Source organism: Meriones unguiculatus, chromosome X (genome assembly GCF_030254825.1).
Source record: "Meriones unguiculatus strain TT.TT164.6M chromosome X, Bangor_MerUng_6.1, whole genome shotgun sequence".
NCBI classification, from domain to species: domain Eukaryota; kingdom Metazoa; phylum Chordata; class Mammalia; order Rodentia; family Muridae; genus Meriones; species Meriones unguiculatus.
Window position 1 is genome coordinate 153,930,099 of NC_083369.1, and position 6,237 is coordinate 153,936,335.

Consider the following 6,237-nt stretch of genomic DNA (forward strand, 5'->3'; position numbering starts at 1 on the left):
CATCTTAGGAGGCAGAGTTTGGGGTGTGAATATCTTTAAAGAAGAAACACAATGAACAGTCAGGGAAGATTTTATATTCATACAAAATCTCAAAATCAAAGCTATTTTATTTTAAATAGAAAACTACATCAGTGTTGTGTAGGTGCAGGACATTTGTGCATGGAGTCACCTGGCACACTTTCCAAACACTAACACTCTCTTCTCAGACCTTCTGATTGGCCTGTTTGGAAGGATGCTGCCATTCAGATTCCTCTGTGGTTTCAAGGATCATAATCACACCAAGGAGTGACAGGGTGGTTGTCTGGTGACCTATTGGGGGCACATGAGCACTGTGCTCATTTATCAGCCTGCTTCCTTTCCTGGAAATATGGGTGGAAAGTAAAGGGTGGTTTTGCTGTAGAGATCTGCCACACAGTTCCAGATCACAGAAATAATTCTACACAGGCTACTGAGGACCAGAATGAAGACAGAGCCCTTGCAGCCCGGTATTGGAATCTCATGGACGGGGCTTTTTTGATGCTGACCCTAATGCTGCTGAGCAAAATTCAGGTGACATGGTCTAGTTTGGGTTGACAGGGCTGTGCACCAGATTTCTCGTCACAGAAGTACAGATGTCAAACTCCTGATGCAATAAGCTTCCCAGAGTCCGATGTACAGAAGCTGAACAAGCTTATTTTCAAATTCTCACAGGTGCCAGAATCTGCTGCTCACAATGATTATCCCAAACCCCAAAGACAGGAGGCTACAGAGAAGTCAGCCAGTCTCCAGATCCACTCCTTTGCCCCAGCAAATCTGAACATGAGATAGAACAAGTGTAATATCAAGCTGGGGACATAACAAAAGTGTAGGAATACTTATAGATCATGGTGTACAGAGCACTTAATCCTCTCAGTGGTCCCTGCTCTTTCAATATTCTATTGAAGTGGTCTGTATACACTATTCAGGTCCTACACCATAGATAAATATGCATAAAAGGCCTTGATATATATGACTCTGGCAGGAGTCCCGACTGTAAGGGGGTTTGGACACTATTTGACTGTACACCTCACATGCTGCTCTGTTTCTATTTGATGACTAGGAACCTCAAGACTTGGAGCCAATGGTAGAATAAGCATTTGTAGTCTCATTGATGGTCACTCTTACTGCATCCTTTTTTGCAAAACACAACGATTTTAAATAACTTTAATGCATGTTCCAAAATGGGGGTATGTGCAAATTATTGTAGTGGATGATCGCATGACATTAACTAGAACAGTTTCATATCTGTTTAACCCTTCAGAAGAAAGAAGCCAAAAGAAACCTAATGTTCACAGTCTGCTCATTTATGTAAAGCACACACACACATACACGACTTCTTTAACCGTCTGAATATATATCATAATCATGCACAAAAAATGATGGTGGGTTGAGCAGGTAATGGGGATGGTACCATCATCATCCCTTTCCTATTTTCTCCACAGTGTTCATTTCTAGAGAGAGTTACGTGTGATAGTTCACAATTAAAACAGTGTGAGCACAAAATTAAACTTTTGCTTGTAACTGGACAGATATAAATTGGTATTGGAGTGATGGTCACCTACTGTGTGTGAGGTGCCAAGTTCACAGCCCAGGGCCACAGAACAATATGTTAGTGAAAGATGAGGAATCATGGATATGGGCATTCTGTTTCTGCTCTTTATTCAGTGTTGCACCTTGATAAAATTGGCTTCATTTGGATGCAACACAGAATGTATGGAGAACCACCGTCATCTTTGACACAATACTTACACTTCACAATAATAGTATGAAACACTTAATTGGATCTTCCATCAATTCATATCTTTGACTGTAGCAATAAGGAAAATGATAAAATCCTGCTGGATGTGCTGATAAGTCATTTACAGAAAGGAAGGGGTTGAAATTCCTCAGTAATTCTAGTATTTATTTGCATAATGCCATTACCCTTGTACAGGCAGAATTTTAGGGGGCCTACAAAAGGGATTTCTTTGCAGTAGACACTATCTACCAGCTACCCAGTGTTCCAGAATCTTCTGTGTCTTGCGCTTCCTAAAAGGGGGAAGGCAGTAGATGCGTTGCTTGGGAAATTACATCAACAAGGTGGGTGTACAATAGATGGTGTCTTCGGTTCTCCCATGGGCCCTGTCTTGCTGAGGCAGGGGATGGCAGGGGACAGCAGGGGTAGTGTGCTTTGAATCAGAAAAGAAATTGGGGTGGAGAATGATTTCAGGTCAGACAGATGAGCTTCTGTGGCAGACATGGGGCCTGCCTTGGCTGAACCCATGCATTTTGTAAAGAACCAACAGAATGCCTTCATACATCATATTTTGTGTTTTTACCTTTTAGTGTTGTCACTGACATGATCCATTGGGAGGATTCAGTCATTACCTCCTCTTCTAAGTCACGGGAAATCTCTGTCAGGGAGAGTGTCATCCGGAGAGTGGAAGGTTCTGAGTAAGAAGTTCTGTCAGTCACATGCTCCTGCCCAGCACCAAGCCGTGCTGCAGGCTCTCCACATTTTGAATTCCTATCTCATGTTTTGCTTCATTTGAAAATACTTTTTAACAGTCCAGGAGATTAATGGCCATTCACAGTCACTCACACACTTACTAGCCCCATTTTATACAGCTAATTCTCATCATCAGTGTCAGTGAGTTACACACATATGTGGTCAATTCAGGCCCAGGAGCCTTAATATTCATACACAGGCTTTCCTGGCATCTATGATGTTCACCAGGATGTCCTCAAATGGAAGGGATGTTCAAAAGTAGCCCAATCTATATGTCACAGGTCATCTTTGGCATTTTCAGTCCTAGGATAGTGAAGGTGGTTAATGAAATCCACCTGGAATATATAAAAGCCTTACTTTTTATCTCTCTTATAGGAAGACCAAATGTTAGTGACTGCCAACCTTAAGAGAAACAAGTTACTGTAAAGATTCTTTTTTTTTTTCACATCATTGACAAAAACTTTAAAGATTTATCGAAATGTTGCCCATTTTCCCCAAAAACACTTATGGCAGTATATGTCAGATGCCAAAGCTGTATTGTATGCACAATATGCTCAAAATCCTTAAGATATAAATCCACTTTTTTATGCTTGTAATACATAATTTCCCCCTCAGACCCAAGTTTACAATGTGTAGACAATGCTTATTCTCTAATATGTAAATGATACACTAAATATAAAAAAACTGAGAAAGCTGATTAATTCAAGTTAATACGATGGTATGCCAAAAAGACAAAAGAACACCAAGCCTGAAGACAAAACACTCCCAAGAAGACATAAAAACCAAATCCTGCAAAATCGATATTCCATGTAAAAAAGCCTGAACAAAGTGTCAATGTGCTACACAATTCCACTTCTGTGTGGGAATGTGTGGATTTGATGCACCACTGTCATTTTTATGGTCTTTGGCACTATCGTTTCCACATATCCCCTTGCTTTGAGATGATGAACAACTGCTACCAAATCACCAATCACCAAAAGTTCACTGTAGCTTAGTCTGAGTAAAATCCAGCATAGATGTATTCCATTGTTCTGGGCATGATGACACCGTGTCTCTCTTTCGAGGTTTCCTCCTCTGTGCAAACCACAGATGAAGGTGTAATTCTGGACTTGAACTGCATGAAAGAGACAGTGAGGTCTGCCTTTCCGTTTTCTTCACATGCCTGCAGATCTTTCTCAGGCACTCATGTTATTGTGGCAACCAATCATAGTTGAAGTATGAAGCACTTTCACCATTGGCCCAGGTTGGTGATGTGTGGGACCCCACTGATCTTGATGGGGTCAATTGCAGACCATGTTTGATTGCAATGGTGAAGATCAAAACGTTGACATCCATCCATGAACACTCTCAGACATGGTAGTCAGGAAGAACTTCCTCCTTGGATGGCTGCTCTGGGACAGGTAGAAACTAAGGGATTGCTGGCTGAGCCTCACCCCTTTCTCCTGTTCTACAAGGGTTTCTGAGGTGCCATTGTGTGAACACAGCCTCAACTTCAATGGCCTCATCAGAAGGAAGATCTCCAGAGTCACCCAGGTCCAGCTGAGGACAGAGATCTATGATGCCCATCCCTGATACCCTCTTCCTCAGCCGCACACCACCTTTAATGTGCCCACAAAATGGAACTCATGAGAAGCACATGTGCCCTTGAACTGGAGAGCCTGGGGAGCTGTTTAAGGGCCCATCATCAAGTTTCCTCAGGGCATCTCTATCGGCCACCAACTCTGCCATGTTCACACAGTGAGCCACTTGAACACGCTTATGTTGCCATGAGTACGAGGCCAAGGTGACAGTTCCAGAGCAATGACCAGGCTCCAATGGGCACATGTGAGATCTCAGAGTGATGTCTTTAAGATCAGTTCATCATCGAGTCATGTACCAAACGGCCACTATGGCATACTAGAACAAGGTGTAGACCATTCGTGGTTGTCCACCTGACCACATCTGAAACTAAGGGACCAGTGACATCTCTGAGGGTTTGGTTCCTTTTTGAAATTTCTTGAAACACAAAGACTCATTTCTCAGTCACATCTCTGAGGTAAAGAGTTATGACGTTAAATAGACATCATTTGAGATAAGCAGCCCCCTTTAATCTAGACCACACATGTGCTGGTGGCCTACAAAAGGGACACAGACCGAAGCTTGTCATCGTTGTTTGCTTCTGCTCACTCCTATAGCAGTCCACTCCCTAACTAGCATTGATGCTCACTTTTCGATTGCAGAATATACTGCCATCTGGCTGTGACATGCAGCATTTTTTTTTCCAGAAGACCTACTGTGTTCTTAGACATTCTTTTGGTAGACAGCCATTGTTGGAAATGCTGAGCTACAAACTGTAAGTCACTCTAATAAATTGCCTTCATAGACAGATAGAGAGGTAGGTAGGTAGGTAGGTAGATAGATAGATAGATAGATAGATAGACAGACAGACAGACAGACAGACAGACAGACAGACAGACAGACAGATAGATAGATAGATAGATAGATAGATAGATAGATAGAGATAGATGACAGATAGAACATAATAGATGAAGGATATATGATACTTGTAGATATTTGTAGATAGATGTAGATATATAAAGACTGATAGATCAGACATGCATGCATACACACATACCTACACAGACACACAATAGAGATCTAAATCCTGACCCTATAAAGATCCCTGTCAAATAAACATGTGTTGATAGAAGTTATTCTAGAGTAAAAGTGAGATATTTTTGAACATCTAGCATAGGTTTTCCAGTTTGCTACAGCTGTAGCTCCTGTACACTTCTCCTGTCACTGAAGCCACTCAGGGAAGTGCAAAGCGAACTATAGGCCTTCAGTGTAGACTGTTCTACAAACATAAACAGACAAAAGCATTTGGTCATCCTGATTCACCAATGGTGAGGGACAAGGGATGCATGTAAAACAGAAAATGAAAGTGCTGGGGGATGGCTTTTTCCTCCTCAGAGGAGGAACATCGGGGAGAAAAGTTTCCCAAATCCATCTGAACTGAACTCTGAGTAAGTGTCAGTGTGGTGACAACGTTATTGTTTAACCCCATCTCACTGGTGTGCAGGGCACCAACCCTGGCTTTAGAGAGCTGATCCTCCCCATGGAATAAAAGTGTCCCAGAAACTGGCCACAGGGTTCCAGAGAAGCATTAATCCACACTGTGCTGTTCCAGTGTGTGTGGGTGCAAGCTGCTGTACAAGCCTGGGGTTCATTTTTCCACCATCGAAGCCGCTCTTGTGAGGCCAGGGACATGGCGGGGGAGGGTGGGCAACCAATGACAGACCAGAGGAAGAGCCTCAGTCCCTGGGAGCATGGAGAGCACAGCGGATGGACGGACCACTGTGTGAGCAGCCACCCCTGCCACTAAAGAGCAAGTGACAGGGTATGTGTGTGTACCTAAAGACACGGGGCTGCCAGTCATACACACCTCGAGCTCACCCCACCATTCTTATTGTTGGGGCTTCATGCTGATCCATGGCAGACGGGGTTTGGGGAATCACACATCCTCATGTTCAGGGTAGAAGCCACAATGATGGCAACTGCAGGGCTGTCCTCACCACCACCCAGAAATTGTTGTGTTGTATTGTATTGTACTGTATTGTATTGTATTGTATTGTATTGTATTGTATTTTACTTTACTTCATTTTATTTAATTTTACTTTTTATTTTATTTTACTTTATTTATTATTTTATTTTTTATTCAATTTATTGTTCAGTGGTATCCCCACCCCTCC

The 6,237-nt window shown here is 42.5% G+C and overlaps 2 pseudogenes; both read right to left on the reverse strand.

Moving 5' to 3' along the window:
- Window positions 1-202: 202 nt before the first annotated feature.
- LOC132649998 (uncharacterized) lies at window positions 203-2,365 on the reverse strand (annotated as a pseudogene).
- A 1,369-nt stretch (window positions 2,366-3,734) lies between these two features.
- On the reverse strand, window positions 3,735-4,234 carry LOC110544819 (galectin-related protein-like; annotated as a pseudogene).
- Between the last annotated feature and the right edge of the window lie 2,003 nt (window positions 4,235-6,237).